Raw genomic sequence first — 14,732 nt, forward strand, 5'->3', positions numbered from 1 at the left:
TCTCTCTTGCCGTGCCACATGTTGAATTTTTCTTGATTAAGTTGAGACTTTTATTATGCAGTGTCCCCAGAAGAATTACAGAGGGGAAGGAGAAAACCCAACTGCATATGGCAAAGGCAGTGAGATAGATACTGAATTCCTCCAGCTTGAAATGACAGGCAGTACAAATAAAGCTCCTTTGTAGCTGCTTGAAGACATAGCATGCACCAGCCCATCTCAACAAATACACCTTGGGAAAAGCCAAAAGCAGGATCAGAGATGCACAGCGAGGGAAATTTTAAAGCTGCCAGTGCAAGTTTCTTCAGACACAATACGTTTGTACAGTACTGAGCACTGTCATTTTTGACTGTGTAGCAGTAGTAGTAATAATAATGAAAATAATACATTTCTTAATTGTTAGTTATTATTGTTACTATTTTAGGCCTCTCCAAGTCTTGAACTGTAAAAACAATATTGGCCACAAAAAACACCCAACTCCTCTCAGCTAAGAATGCAATGAATGGGATTGGCCCTCCTGGCCAGACCATTTGGGCTGCATCTTTCAGCCTCATTTCCCTCCTTCCAGCGAGCGCTGTGTTTTGCAAGCATCAAAGCCAGTATGGCAGGACTTCCTCACTGGAAACAGGCTTCAAGCAGACCTGCAAACTCCGTTCAAGTTTACATTATGGTACCAGAGCAGCACAAAGCAGCTCTAGCATCTGGCCTCAGGGGCTCAATCAGTTCTGTATGAATACTCATATGATGCAGTTATCATCAGCAAAACCCATAGCTAAGCGCCTTGCTACCAAGTCTCATGGCTTTGATTTAAGGAGCTCCCAGTAATCTGGGACACTACAATTAACATATTTAATAGAGCGACTAATGGGAAAGAAAAAGGGGGGAAACCTGCAAAACACAGCTTACGCTGATGACAGGCTGGGAAAGGAACAAACCCCAGAAGTTTCAAACTGCGAAAAAGGCAAACTAGTTAGTCTCTCCCTTTTATTCTGCACAGTGCAAGGCAAAAAAAAAAAAAAAAAAAAAAAAAAAAAATCATAGAAATTAATTGTCAGTAATCTCAGACAGATTGGTTTATCTTTTCTAAGGTAACGTACAAGATTTAAACATTTATTTTGGGATACTTTGACAAGCCTGCTCATCAAAAGCCAGATGATCTGCACTTCATGAACACCAAATCCTTCCAAAGCGTGTCACATAGTGGCACACTGCATTTACAGATTTATTTTTAAAACATACCTCTGTTCCCTACCTGTGAGAGGTCACAAACTATGCAGGTATGCTATCACAAGTTTTAGGCAACAACTAGGCATTCAATAAAGTCATCTGTCATTGTTCCAGGTAAGAAAATGGCAGTGGAATTAATCTAGTTTATAAAAATGATATAAACAAAAGTAGGATTCCTTAGCTAAGAACAGACAATGTTATCACAATTATGATAAATAAAACATAGCTCTTCTGCTCAGCTGGGGATTTAGTGCACTGATCTAGCTTGGGACATAAGACCAGCTTCAGCTATCTTGGAGAAGCAGCCACAAGCAGCAGTTCATCTGATCAATGGCCAGGTAATAATAATGTATTACACACCATATTGCTGAGTTATAGTTAGGCAGTGCTGTAACAACTGTCAGACCAAAACTCTAGCAAGATAGCTGGGTGACTAAATACATATTTATTTTTTTACAGTGTCTTTTACATGGTTATTTAATTATCTCCAAACCAAGTATTCTAAACTGAAGAAATAGTTTCTAATTATATTCAAATGGGTACCTAAATAACCTTAGTTCTGCCTCGGGTTTACTGTATGCAGTATACCATGTAGCACATTCATTTCATATGGTTATTATAGCCCATAAACATAAAATGATTACAGAGTCACTGTAGCAACTATAACACTGTGGTGCCATATTAGATAAAATGACTCTTCCAGCAAGGAAGAGCAAGGTCTTCCAGCTTTCCAGTATCATGCCTTCATTGTATCCCCCACTGGAGAGTGAAGGCCAGCTGTCCTTAGAGAAGAGGTTAAGTCACGTTCAAATGACAAAGAAAAGCAGAGGTCTTTTCTTTGCTTAAAGCACTTCTGGAGTTTTATTCCTTCTAGAAACAATAGAGGAGGGAAGTGATGTTGAGAGATGGCAAGTGTTTAAGGAATTTCCTCCAGCAGAACATGATTTTTCACTGCTGGCAAGAAACTATATTTGGCAAATAATGACACTAAGTGGAAGATGATCACATTTCTTTAACAATGTAACCTACAGACGAGAGGTTTTTCTGTCAATAAAATAGCTCCAACTTTAGGTGCTTACAGAATCTGTTTATAATCAAGCTAGTTAATGGATTTGCTTGTAAACTTGGACAATATAGGAACTATTTATAGGGTAAGGGTAGCACTCATCTGAGCTCATTTGAGTGGTCTAAGACTCAGGCACTCGAATCAGTTGGGCATCTGGATTCCCTCATGGAGGACAGAAAACGCAGCTCAGCAGTAGGGAGCTGATTTATTGGACCAAGTAGAGCTCTTGCTCTCCAGACATGACCAGTGTCCATATGCACACCTGTTTTTTTGGAAACATTAGATGAATCCCATTCATATTAAAAGTGGATTACGGTGTTTCCAATTCCTTGGGAGTAGTGTCAGCTAAAAACTATTCAGCCCCATCCCCAGCACCCCTACTTATCTCTGTCACCTCCAGTCCCCAGAAAGGGTTGGTTATTCCTCTCCTTTGCACCAACTCAACTAACACAGAGATACAAAATGATTTGGTTCTAAAGAAGCACTTTTTTCCTATTACCCACCTATTTTTCTACTGTCTTCCTGTCATAATCTTTTTCTCCTTAGTAATCTCACTTTTCACCAGACCTGGACACACCAGCAGTAGAAAAGACATAGCAATGGAGGCAGCAGATCCTTGTGTGGGAGCAAAGAAGAGTGAGAGAGGATCTATATTGGATCCACTGATGACGGATCTATAATATGGAACTGCACCCTAATTTTCAAGAGGACCCTGCATTTTTGTGATCATTCAGACAACTCAGAGGCTATATGCAATACTCAACACTGCCTAGGTTAGAGACACACAGCATTGTCTTCCCAGCAAGAGTCATCTGTTCATTCTCCTTTTTCAGTGTTCCCTTATTCCTCAGCTTCAACTACTGTATGCCTGAAAGGCAAAGCACAAAGACTCCTTGTCCAGCTGGCCATCAATGAGATGAGCTGCCACAGCACTCTGGCATCCCCTGCACCATTCCTCCTTCACATCTGCTCTTTGCTAGGCTCTTTCACAAGGCATGCCTTCCCTGGGCCCCTCCAACAATCCTTCATCAAATTGTCCCTAAAAGTCTAGGGGCCAGGACACCCACCTTCTTTAGCATTTCTGCATTGCTGCCTTGCTCTATCACACACTACCCAGCCTGGATTTGTGTTGTCCCCCAAGGCCAGAGAAGCAGACCTTCTTCCACCCCCACATCAGTCCCCTGTCTGGATCAGACAGCTTGCCTGCAGCTGTGTGTGGCCTTGTCCCAGAAACTTTTATCCTAAAAATTTAGTAGAAGAGCAAAATAACTCCTTGATACTCCACTGTTAACATCAATATAGTGGCTCTAGGAATGAACTGATTTCACTGGAAGAGGAAAAATTTGAGCAAAGTAGAAAATAAATAAATAAATTCTCTAGAGATATTTAGACACACACATACACATACTGTGAGATTTTACAACTTAATTTGCTTGTGAATGGCACTGAACTGATTCAGCGTGGTTGCTACAGTAGATGTGTCCCCTAAACAGTAACTCAGTGCACAGAGAATTACGTACATTCATGCATCAACATTTTCACGTTAAGATACTTCTTTATTCCAAAGATTGTTGATTAGCCCCCTTTCAAACTCAGTATCCGCTGTCTGCGCCTTACGTGAATCATGTTCAGCACAGGACATTGCTGATGCTTTGTCACAAACAACCTAGGAATAAAAAGATTGGCATTTCAGTTTATTTTTCCTGCATCTTGTTAAAAAACATACTAGGAATTTTGAAGAAACCTAATGCATAAATACATATTTTGTCTGATTCAATAGCATATACAATTCAAATGACACTGCATTAGAAAATCAAGGGGCTGCTGTTATTCACCAACACATTAAATACGAGGGATTTATTCCTTTACCTTGACATTAGTCAGAGGGCCAAATCAGAAAATGATGCAACTTCACTTATCTGCCTGCCCCACCTTCCCCTCAACAAGCAACCAGAAATCTGCTGACCACTCTAACACAAAATGCTATTTCTTTAATCCTATCAACCACCACCTCACCTGGGCCATGAGGACAATAACAGATTGGCATTAGCAATCTCAGCCCTTCTCAGACAGTTGGAGGCTTGCATATCTTAGCTGATGTGCCTAATTAAATACAGCAGTGATTCAGCCTTCAGCTGAGGTTCTGTGCTGCTGCTTCCAGGGTGCATCAGCGTGCTCTGCATCACCTGGTGACTGAGGTGTTTACTCCTCATCACAATCGCTGCTATCTGTCAGAACTGATACCAGACTGCTTCCCAAAGAACACCACTCCTTCCCTTATTTATATGGAAGTACTTTCACCAGAAGGAGCAAGTTATCTTTGACTGAATGTTTTTCCAGTGAAAGATAATAACCTGGAAATCCTGGTGTCTTCCAGCCTGGACAGAAAAGTCTGCTGAGCATTCCAGGGGTGTCACAGAGGAACACTTTGGTATGTTATTCTGACTCCAGGCCTGCTCACTCTACTTAGTGATGTGGAAAACTCTATCTCATAGGTTGCAGGCTTGTGAATTCTTACTTATGGTTAACTGGATGATTTCTTTTCTTTTCTTTTCTTTTCTTTTCTTTTCTTTTCTTTTCTTTTCTTTTCTTTTCTTTTCTTTTCTTTTCTTTTCTTTTCTTTTCTTTTCTTTTCTTTTCTTTTCTTTTCTTTTCTTTTCTTTTCTTTCATTTTTATCTTATTTGAGGTAGAATAATTTTCAGTATATAGCAGTGTGAACTAGAGATGAACTGCTGTTCTGGAGGGGAAAGGTCTGTATGTAATTAACCTCATCAACCTCTGTTGATTTAACAGAAAATGTAAGCAAAGAAACCTATCCTAAATAATGGCAAAAAAATCAGTGTTTTCTCAGGCTTTATCCTTAGTAGATTAAAACAGCAAGAATATCCTTCAACAAACTTCAAAAGTGTGAAAGGCATGGCAGATAAAACACTGTGTTTTCTGATTTAAAATTACAACACTCCATAGCTAAAAACCTAGGTGCCTCAGTCTGGGGAAATTTTTTGCCAATCTGGGGCAAAAGGCAGATCTCTGCTGAAATATGAAGATGGCACCTACTTATATAAACCAAGGATATTGCTCCTTAATATCAAAGCCCATTATCACTTCTACATACCTGCCAATTGCTACACTTAGTGCTCTGTTTTCCATTGCAATAGTAGACCCTTAAGGGAAGCTAGAAAATCCAGCTCTTTATCAGTGATGTTTTCAAATCTAATAGGAGATGTACAAGGCCCTGAGCTCAGCTCTTTGTGAATAAAAAGGCTTTTAATTCATCTTTAAGGAAACAATTAGAGATCATCCTGAGCATGTAAATTAATCTGATTTTTCTTTTCCTCTATCAAGGCTATTATATATCTCTTTTCTTTTTATTCCAGGTTGGCTTCTATTTTCTTTCAGGTGCAACTGAAGTTTCCTAAGGCAAGGAACTGAAAAAGAATCAGCAACATCTGGAGTTATCTACACTTCTGCCAAATAAAACAAACATGTCTGAAGAGGGCTGTTTCTCAGAATAAAAAGGGAAGTGATGACTAAAAAGGAAATGCAATTTACCAAAAATATATCGTTTTGCCTTTTCTTAAATATATGTCTTGTACGCCTCCTTGACCATCTAGAAGTCCTACTTGAATCATGCAACAGCAAGATCTGCCCAGAAAGAACAAATATTTGGAAGTTTTTTATGCTGTTTGGAGGTGAATGCAAGTTTAGAGATCATTTCATAGTACCTTATAAACCATAGACTCTGCATCTGAATTAACTTCACTCAACTCCACTTTCATCAATAAAAACAGGCAAAGTAGGATTCATCACACTTTTCAGCAGACACCTAAACTGTACCTTAAAAGGAGCAGCTGCTCTCCTTTGGCTGAAAGGCAGCTCAGGACAACTAGCTCAGCCACAACATCTATACCTGTAGATGTCTAATATTGGGAAATATGAGGGTCACCTCTCAAAACTGTTTTGCAGAATATCCCCCCTTCCATTTCTCCCTATCTTAGCTTCTTCTAGCTGTAACTTACACCCTCCTAAAAAGGAGGGGACAATCATCCATGGACAAGAGAGGCTTTTGTCTTATTTCTTAAAACTTTTCTTAGAGCTCCTTAATGAAAAGGTAATAAGAGCATAAGCTCTGTTACTTAGGTATATTCAGCTCAACTTTCTTATCTCTACTTCCAAGCACTTACTCTCAGTCCTCATTCCCATCCTGTTTCTTTTTGCCCCACCTTAAACCTCATTCTCTAGAAGCCCTCCTTATTCAAGTCCCTCCAAAAGATCATTCCTACCCACTTGGCTCTATTAATCCTGACCTAATGTGCTAACAGCTCTGCCAAACAGTTGCTGGAACCCACCTAGTGTGCACCTTCCTTAAACAGCACTTATGGGATCTCGTCACATACAAATGGTTCTGTCCAGAATTTCACTTACAAGCTAACCATTAGTACCTTTGGTAGGCGTGTAGTAACTCGAGCCAATGAAGCAGCAGTCCCTCCAGAGAAGCCCTCAGATCATGTGCAATCTCCCCATGAAGATACTCACTTCTTTTCACTAGTTATATAGGAGGCCTGAGTGGTAATATTCCTTATTTTACATAATCCATGAAATGCCAAAAGATTGGTAGGGTGAACCTGAGCTTGTATCTTTTCTTTTTACAGGAATACATCTTAACATTTCTTTTAATACTTGGAAATAATAAATACAACAACTACAGAGGCACAGAACTTTTAATTGCCTCAGGGCACTCTATCTGCTCTGAAGCCTATTCTCACCTTAAGTTTAGTGATTCTTCAGCTGCTACTGGTGTTAATGGAATGCTGCATCTGGCAAAATAAGGCCTGTTGACATTATCAATGGACCTCTGATCAAAAATGTAAAGGAAGAAAAAAATGTCCAACAATGGAAGAAAAAGAGAAATAAAACCAGGCTTCATGCCTTTACTAAAAGCATCTAATATCCTCTCTCTACTATTACAAAAGCCAAGGAATGTTGCAAATTTGGATACACTGGAAAGCAATTTTCTTCTCTTTGATGTCGCTGATCAACAGGTCTCTACTCTCTTTACATTCAATACAAAGAGCAAAGGGACTCAAGCCAGCATGAAACTAGGAGCAGTGCCTGAGCTGACCCTCTCCTGCTAACATCAGGGGGATGGATGCTAAAAGCAGGGAAGGTCACCCTCAAATTTACAAGGGGTTCAGAGTGAGGTGGCAGGTCCTGGGGAGCAAGCCAAGGTCATCCTGGCAGCACAGTGCCAGTGAGAAAGGAGTGCACATGCCAGGACCTGCCCCATCACTTAGCAAGTATTCTAGGCAGAAGAAAGACAAACTTGAAAATCTTCCCCTTCATTTTTTTTATCATTTGGGGAATGCATGAGGAAATCACATGATCCATTCAGCCTAACTCGAATAAACTTAGAGAAGCATGTGGATTGAATTTTACAGCCTTTTCTTATCATTAGTACTTTTCCTTCAAATCTTATATTTTGTTGGGCTCACAGAACAACAGCAAGGGCTGTCCTGCAGCTAATTTGAGGCCTGCCGATTCCCTGTGACTGCAAACAATCTGCAGCTTACTGGATAAAGTGTCTTCTTTGTATTTCAAAAATAGTCAGCACAAATCCAATTAAAAATGTTTCTTTCCTTTCAAATGTTATATTGTTCTGAGCGTTTCTGTGTAAGCAGGGAACCCTGGATTACATTCCTCTCCAGGGGATCCTAAATGTTTACACAAATCACAGTAGGCAGCATTACAACACTTCCAACTTTTGCCACATGCACTTTGTCTAAACCCGAACTTGGTCAGAAATCTGTCACACTGCAAACTGTAAAAAAGCGAAATGAAAGGAAACTGTCTTATTTTTGTTCCTTTTGAAGATGTAATTCTATTAACAGTTCTGTATGTCTTTTCCCCATCAATTTAATTATGGATTAATTAATTCTTAGCAGTTTTCTAAAGTCCAGCAAATATCATCTGACCCAAAACATTTCACAGCAGGGAAAAAAGACAAGCTAGATAAAGAGAAAAATCCATCCTTTGGGAAAAAATGGTGTTTAGAAGAACAGGCAAGGGTAGGAAAAAGATTAGTTCTCCCTTTTCCTCAGCAAACACATGTTGCTGCATGTCTTGCTCATTTCATTTGACTCCTTTCCATTTTTGGACATCATGCCCCAGACTGAGCTTAACTACAAACTGGTGATGCAGTATCCAAGGACTTCTTACTTTATGCCTTTTCTTGAGAATATCATCATCAAAGTGGTTGAGATACAGCCATGGCCATGACTTTGCCATTGGTGTTGTTCCACAGCCATGGATCTCTTTTCATAAAGTCTGAACGTGCTTAGAGGTGCACCCTGATGATTTAGCTTGTGTCTCAGGCTGAGGCAATGTGGTGAGAAATAGCAGCATCTATATTACAAATGCCTGGGCCCTGGTAAAGGTTACATTCATTGTTGTCCGAGATAATTTCAGCAAGAGCTTGAGCTTGCACCCTTTTCTGTGAGCCTGTGTGTTGCTCCAACCAGGCAGGTTGTGACTGCCATCTGCTTACATTTATGTTTTTATAGGGCCTTTTATCACAGGGCTCCCAAAGCACTTTACACACTTACACCTTGATTCTCTGTTGTAACAGGAGGTGAGTTTAAATTAAAATAATGTGCAGGTCGTAATCCTGGAATTGGGCTTTAGAGCCTCCTTTTTCACCTCTCAAGTGGGGCTATTACAAAGCAGGTACAAATAGCCAGAGCCAGGCATTTCAAGCCACGGTATAAAAATCAGGATATTTCTGCGTACAGAAAAAACAGAAAGACTTAGAATAAAGGAAGCTGTGTTTCACGTGCATTGCTGATAAATCTCACAATGTAAAAGAGAAGCACATCTATGCCTTTGATAACTGTGCAGAGGGATAATATTCCACTTGCCATGAAGAAAAGGAAGCACAACTCAAAAAAGTACTTATCTCCTTGTCCTTATATACAATTATTGGGGGATGACTGCTGCATGCAACAGGGAAGGCCAAAGAAAGGAGAAGTCTTCTTGCGGCAAAAGAGCCGCCCCACTTCAGGGAGGGGAGCTGATGTTCTCATCTATTGCAGAAGGTCACAGTGGCAGGCCAGGAAAGGCACAAGCTGTGACATGTCCCTCCTGTACACACAGCAAGCATAAGTGACATTGCTATGCTGACCCCCTGGGGAAGGGCACAGAAGCTGAAGCAGCGCGGGAAGCTGAATGCAGGAAGCGCGGGAGCAGAGAACAGGAGTTCTTTTTTGGAAGTGCTTCCACAGGGTTAGCAAGTTAATTAGTTGCACAGCACGGGCCCAACCACCATGCCATGAAGCTCTTTTTATTAAATCTGCTTATTTTTGGACCCTCTGTTGCTAATTCAACTGCCACTGGCCAGGCCAATCAGAGAGAGCACGCTGCTCCTCCAGGCACAGGTGGACACCCACAGCCAACACCTGCACCTGAGCCAGATACCTCAGGCTCCTTTAGTGATAATGCAGAGAGAGGTTTTCCTCAGGGAAACACTTTCTCTCTTCCTGGAACTGATGGAGAAAATAGGACAAATTATTTATACCCGACAAGTGTTTGTTTCACTCCACCCTGAAGTCGGGAGAAAGGACATTTGTCACACCCTCCACCCTGCAGAATAGGCCAGGGAATCTGCTTTTGCAGAGCACTTAAAAAAATAAAAAAAAAAAAATCAACACAAAGACATAAAAACTAAAATTGAAATTAAATTTTAAAAAAAATTGTGAAAATTAAAGCTGGTTACCTACAACTGGGTCTTCAAGACATACAACCCTACACACACTAGCTCATCGCTAGGAAACATAAATTATCAGTTTACACAATGGCATACTAACTTGACTTCCCAGATCAAAGCACCTTATCCAGAGGGAAAGACTGAGAAGGTAAAAAAAAGACATGAGAATAGCAGGTGAACAGGTGTGGGGTAAAGAACTAGGAAAGGCAGCAAGAGCAGTGGAAAAATAGTATCACTGACAAAAAAAAAAAAAAGAAGCTGCAACATTATAGACCTGTTTCATTCCTGAACTCTTTCTTCTCCAAGTCTCTTCCCCATACACCTTGACCCTCACTTCTCTTCCACGGCTCCCTTTGTGCATCCATTGCAGCTCAACTCACTCCTTCACCTGCACAGTCATTGCCACCCACAGAAAATCCCTCCAAACATCAGCCTGGGGTGCACTCTGGAGCAAAGGGGGGCCTGAAATAACTCCTGCTGACACCCTGCTCTTGCAGATAAATAATCCAGCACTCATTGGAGCTGGGACTGGAGTCCAAGTCCTCTGGCAGTTTTATGAAACTCTAGCTGTTCCTCGCCTCTGCTTTTCAAAAAGCACATGAAATGAAATGGCTTGTTCCGGGGCAAAATGACACAATGGTGCTAAACTGCATGATTTGTTTGTTTGTTTCATCCCAGGAGGGGAGGAGGAGGGAAGGAATGTATATTTGATCTAATCCAAACCAATTTTTTTGTTGCTGTTGTTTCTGCTAAACTCCAAAAAAAAAAACAAAAAACAAAAAAACCTCAATGGTTTGAACTGCCCTACACAAAAGAAATTTGAGGGAAAAAGAGAGATACTAGACTCCATTTTTCTCTCCAGACTCGTTTGACCCTCTGACACCTCAGCCTGGGAGGAACTCACTTACGAAACTCAGCGCTCAGAAATAAATTTTAAAAACAGCCCAAGCTGCCCCACATTCAGGAGCAAAGCTGTTTATTTACTCTGCCTTCTCTTGCAGTGCCTGTATGCTTGTGTCAGAGCATGCTCTGAATTGCCCACTGACCTACATTCCCTGGGACACGAAGCTGTGCCTCCCTGCTCCAGGGCTCACAGCACCCCTTGCCCTGGCCCTGCACTCCCTCTCCAGCCTTGCACCAGCTCTTCAGCAACACTCTGCATAAGTGGATAATGTCTCAGGCCACCGAAGCATGCTTTTAAATGGATAGCCAGCCAAGTGTATATTAATTAAACTTAAAAGTTCTATTTATTGCCAAACACAGGGGGATTACGCAGACAACAAGTGGCGGAAAGTACTCCAAAATGTTCTCACCCCCTTAATTACTCTGCTATAGTTAGCCCAGCAAGCTGATGTATAATCAGCGCTGCTGTACGTACTGTTTACAGCAAGCACTCAGGAGAAACACATTTACTTCATGGCCTCTCTGAGCAGCTGCCACGTTTGGAGGGGCAGGAGAAACACAGAAGGCACCCAAGAGCCCTTTTCTTTATCTCCTCCCCTCAGGGCTGCTCTTTTCCAGCACCCTGCTGTGCCCCTGGTCCCAGGGGGTTTTTGGCACCAGCCCATGACCCCCTCAGCAGTGCTTCCAGTCCATCACACTGAATCTCCTATAGTACCAGTGTGTACCTCTCCCAAAGCTGCCACCATGGAAGTTAACTACCATTGCACCACACTTTGCTGCTGGCTGATTTTAGAGCTGGGCATCTTAGGAGTTTGAATTTATTTTATGCCTTCATGTTTCATGTGCTTACAGCTCATGCATTTCACAGGTAAGCTGAGCAGCCAAGTGAAGAAGCCAGGAAGATTTGGACCCCCAGGAGGCTGATCCTGTTCCCCTGAGTCTGTCACTGGGACCAATCACTTGAATTCAGAGAGGTAAGTGCTAGATCAGTCAAGGTCATTATACTCAGTTCGCTAAGGGCAACTTGCAAGCCCTCACCAAAAGTGTATCTTCTTTATAAAATTGAAGATGAAAAAACCAGCAAAATATGGTAAAAAATTAATAGCCCAGTTTGAAAAACTCTGCTCTCACTCACACATACCACTATACAGAGTTAATAGCACTGACCTCTGTGCTCCTCTGTTTCCCTGTCTCCCAGCAGTGCCTCAAAAGCTGCAGCATATTGCTGTCTGCTACTCAACTTGGCTGCCTTCAGCACTGGCAGATCATTTTCCTTCCCTGAATCCTTAAACCCACAGTTCATTTCCAGGTGTTTTCATTGAAATAGCGTGAAAAAGAATACACATGCACCCATTAGCAAGCCAGCAACAATCTTTTATCCTCTTGCATTTTCACAACTGATTGCAATCAAAAGAGCAACATGCATTTTTCACATGACCCTGGGTCTGTCTTTCAAAACTCATATACACTACCAACTGTACACATTTCCCCGTCCAGACAATATGAGGAATAGGTAAATAAAGTCATGGTAAGCACGGGAAACAGCTGAGTAAATCACATTACAGCATCAGAATTTCTGCCACTACTACCACCCTTCTTACAAGCAGTCTGAGGCACCTTATACATTTAGTATCTCCACACTCATATAGTCAGCAGCTCTTTGGACAGCAGTCATGCTTAGCCTTCACCAAATTACTCTGACTTCATCTTCCAGGACTTCAGAGTCTCTCTAACAAGGTCCAGCAAGCTGGCCTTTCACGAGGTAGAGTGAGGTGAAGGAATAAACATTCCCCAGCTTCAAACTTTGGGCTTCTCTGTAAGATAATGTCTCTCTGACTGCCTGAAAACATCACCCAGGACATCATCTGCAAGCCTAGAGCTACCAGAGCAAAGAGCATTTTGGCCACTGTCTCTCATCAGCCATACCACCTGTCATGCTCTACCTCTAAAAAGCTCTGATGCTCAGGCTAAGACTAGGATGTCTAAGGATTTCAGGACTAATCCAGATAGGAGGGATTCTGCAGTTTTCCCTTTCCAAGAGAAGCTGGAACACAGCAGACATCTCAACTTTCTGGTAACCTCACTCAAGGCTTTGGAGGTGAGCCTTGGGATTTGGGACACCTGTTCAGTGCTCAGGGTCTCCTTCCCTGCAGAAATGCTGTGGAGCCAGGAGTCATGGGAATTGCCAGCAAAGGTTTCCTGTCAAGGCTGCATTCTACTATCCTCTTTGTGGCACTGAGCAGGTGTAGACCCTGCAGAGCTGCTGGAAATTTCTTCAGTTTTTCTTTGCTTTGCTTGCTTTAATATACATTGAATTTCAAAACAACAGCATTTCTTTCAAACTGAAATCCAGAATTTTAGGCAGCTCTGCAGTTAATGCCTATATTGACAATCTCTGGACCAAAATACAAAATGTATACATTCTCAAATTACTTTGAGATATAAGTGTCCTAAGATGAATAGCTGGCAGATCAGCAGACTGAACAACCCCAAATTACACTGAAGTTCATGTGCATGTACCACCTCACAAACCAACAGAAAATGTTCCCTGTCATAGGACAAGCATTGCCTAAGTGGGAATAACATGCTGAACTACTTTGTGTCTGCATCTGGCACAGCTTTTGCTGGACAGATGAATCACATTCATTCTGCTCTTAATTGCTAAGTCTTTTGAAGACTTATGCTGGTCTTTCAGTAATGGGTAAATAATTAATTTCTTTGTATATGGCAGTGTGTTTCCATATATGCCACTGCCAGTTGTTGCTGTGAACCAGGTGGCAGTCCAACCTGCCTGAATCTTGACTGTTTCACAGGCTTGCTAGGACTGTGTCATGGAGGCATTTTCAAATGCAGGAAGAAAGGCAGTTTGCCCTTTCTTTAGAGACCAGAAAACACAAGTGCTGCCCATGTGAGTGGTGATATACTAGATGTATTCACTTGTCTCAGGGTTGTCTGCAATGAGGGGGGTGGTCATGGGGGTTGTTATCAGCCTCAGGGTTGAAAGACACAGATTGCTCCAAAATACCTTTTTCAGATATTTAGAAAGAGGTTTTGCTCCCTGAGCAACCTGGCCACTGTGCTAAAGACACCAGAGGAGCTCTTTATACCATGTGAAAGCTTTCACCCAGCCACAGTCCTGGGACCTGCAGACCCTCAGAGCTGAGCTCAGCCCTTCAGTTCTTTGCTGTGGACTTATTCAAGCATATAAGCACATGGCCTTTAGGTCTGAAGCCCTCCTGTTGCCTCAGCAATCACTGTTCCTGCTGGCATCTGGTTCCAACAAAACCCATTCCCTGACTTTTGTGTCATTTTCCACACTACTGCATCAGCAATGGCACTGCAGCCAGTTCCTTGCAGAGCCAGCCCCAGACCCTGGATGTTCCTTCTATTCCTCAGGCCATTACAGAAGTGTCACCACTGGACACAAGTAGGGCAACTAGTAAGTCACATGGCATCCAGTGGTGTTCCAAAAGTTCCTGTGTTAGTGATGGGCACTCTGCAATGCAAATAAATAAAAATTCTTGTGTAAACATAACCCACAGCAATGCTGCCACTGATTTGCACATAAAATAGCAAAAGCACAGATCGGCTTGTTTTGTGAGATTGAGGGGTGGCTTGAGATACAAGTTAAGTAGGGTTTTATTTCTGGCTTCACCCCTAGGACCAATGCTCACTGATATTGATATTTAAAGAAGTGCTTTCTTCAGCATGGCTACAATCCAGGGTGTGTGGTGTGGCGGTCTTTTTTTTCCTATGCTGGCTTCAAACAAGCTGTGGGT

Source organism: Erithacus rubecula (assembly GCF_903797595.1).
Source record: "Erithacus rubecula genome assembly, chromosome: 2".
Lineage (NCBI taxonomy): Eukaryota > Metazoa > Chordata > Aves > Passeriformes > Muscicapidae > Erithacus > Erithacus rubecula.